The sequence below is a fragment of the Coenobita brevimanus genome, chromosome 38 (assembly GCF_032717465.1).
Source record: "Coenobita brevimanus isolate Jiangsu-jjx chromosome 38, ASM3271746v2, whole genome shotgun sequence".
NCBI lineage: Eukaryota > Metazoa > Arthropoda > Malacostraca > Decapoda > Coenobitidae > Coenobita > Coenobita brevimanus.
The window spans coordinates 31,565,254-31,567,662 of NC_136991.1; the positions used below are offsets into that span (position 1 = coordinate 31,565,254).

Genomic DNA, 2,409 nt, shown 5'->3' on the forward strand with positions numbered 1-2,409 from the left:
AACCTGGCCGCATTGTGGGGTGGTACTACTACTCTGCGGCCAGGTTGTGTTAGGAAGAATACTGCCACCGTATTCCCTGCGTGTCGTAAAAGGCGACTAAAAGGGGCGGGGTGAGGGGACTAGGGACCCCCTCCTCTGTTTTTTAGTTTTTAGTTTTTTAGTAATAATAATAATAAATAATAATAATAATAATGATAATAATAATAATAAAATAAAATAATAAATAATTTGGTTTTACGCCTTGTATCCTTGAAGGGCTAAGGCATTACTCCTGGGTAGAGGACTTTTGGACTGGAGCGTATAGCATTTTCCAGTCCAAAAGTCCTCTAATAATAATAATAATAATAATAATAATAATAATCTATCTATAGCCCGACGCCCTAATCCCGCAAAGGGTGGCCGCAGACAAAATAATAATATGCAATCCAACGCCAAAGGGTTAAAGATAGCTGTATCTAATCCCTCCAGACTATGAAATCTATCCTGAACTTAATTTCAAGAGATGGCAAGAATGAAAGGAACAAAACATCCCACTGGTTTAATCGGTTAATGAAGCCCGGAGATTACCCGTTCGCAGATTTCCGTTCTGTAAACGACCATACCACGTTGAGTACACCGCTTCCTATCCGATCAGCGAAGTTAAGCAACGTTGGGTCTGGTTAGTACTTGGATGGGTGACCGCCTGGGAACACCAGATGCTGTTGGCATCCCTATGTGTCAAGTGGGGTTGGTGGAGGATTAGTGCCCCTCCCTGTAAAACAATTAACTCTAAGCCCTTGGCCACCCCGTTTGGGATACATGGCGTCTGGCAATGAATGAATGAATATATTTTTCCCTTACGTGCTAAGTCTGATTTCTCCAGGTAGATCACATTTTTTTTTTTATCTATCTTTTGTACTCTAACTTGCCTAAACCTATCCGAACCAAACCTAAATTAACATACTGGCCAAAGTGAATAACAAACTAACCTAACCTGTAGCACAGCAAACCTAACCTAATACATTAACCTAACTGACTACGTTAACAAATCAACTTAACCTGATACCAACAAAACAAAACAATCTAAACTAACAAAATATCCTAACATGATATTAACAAAACAAATCTAACCTAAACTAACACATTAACTTAAATGACAAACAAACTAACCTAACCTGATACTAAATAAAATTAACATAACCTAGATGAGAAAATGTGCAAAACTGGTACGCTGAACGGGAAATCAGCCACCCCATCCTTCTCCCTCTCTCTACTGCGGTAATTAACGTTGTGTTCCTCAGAGCAGAACTTGCACCCTCATGCAGGCAGCGTCCGTGGAGCAGGGAACACCCACACATTTGATACGGGTCACTGCACCTTCTTGACTCAGTGACCCGCACTTCTGCCTTTACTGAAATCTTCCTCTTTCTTCCTCCACTTTTATTGGAACCTCGCTCTCGCTTCTACCATCTTTGCTCAAGCCTGCCTGTCTCTGTCTACACGTTTACTGAAATCTGATTCTCCTTTATTGAAACCTGCCTCTCTCTTCCTTCACATTTACTGAACTCTCTCTCTCTCTCTCTCTCTCTCTCTCTCTCTCTCTCTCTCTCTCTCTCTCTCTCTCTCTCTCTCTCTCTCTCTCTCTCCCTTCTACCTACACTGAAGCCTGCCTCTCTTCCACTACTTTACTGAAATATCTCTCTCGTTTCTTCTTCCATTACTGAAGCCTGTTTCTCTCTGCTTCCACCTTTACTGAATTCAGTCTCTCCTTTACTGAAACCTGCCTTTCTCTTCCTCCACATTTACTGAAACCTTCCTCTCGCCCCTTCCGTCTTTACTGAAGCCTGCCTCTCTCCTTCTCCACCTGCACTGAAATCTCTCTCTTGCTTCTTTCATCTTTACTGAAACCTACTTCTCTTATCCATACCTTTACTGAAATCGATCTGTCTTACTTCCTCCACCTTTAATGTAGTCTGTATATATTCTTTACTGAATTCTGTCTCAAGCTTCTTTCACTTTCACTGACGCTTACCTCTCTTTTTTCCACCTTTAATGATGCGTGCCCTATGCTTCGGTAGGTTAAGCTGATTCCTTCCACTTTGCATCTTCCTACTTTATTGAAACCTACTTCATTCTCTCCATCTTTACTGAAGCCACCCCCCACGTTCCCTCCACCCGTACTAAAGCCTCCTTATCTCCCCTTTCAATCTTACTGAATGGAAGTTAAGTTTTGATATGAAAATAGAGTCCATTCCTCCCCCCACCCCCAGCCCTTACTGAAGCCTTTTCTTCGCTCTCTCCAGTCTTACAGAAGCTGCTCCTCGTTCCCCTAACCCTTACTGAAGTCTGCTTCTCGCTCCCTCCATCCTTACTGAAGTCTCCCTCAGTTTCCCCCCAGCCTTACTGAGACATGCTCCTTGCTTCCTCCAT

General features: G+C 42.5%; 1 non-coding gene across 1 annotated transcript; it reads left to right on the forward strand.

The window, feature by feature from the left end:
* Positions 1–588: 588 nt before the first annotated feature.
* Positions 589–707, forward strand: LOC145396660 (5S ribosomal RNA). The gene has a single exon (XR_013896819.1). It is a non-coding gene; the product is annotated as a 5S ribosomal RNA (ribosomal RNA).
* Positions 708–2,409: the final 1,702 nt, after the last annotated feature.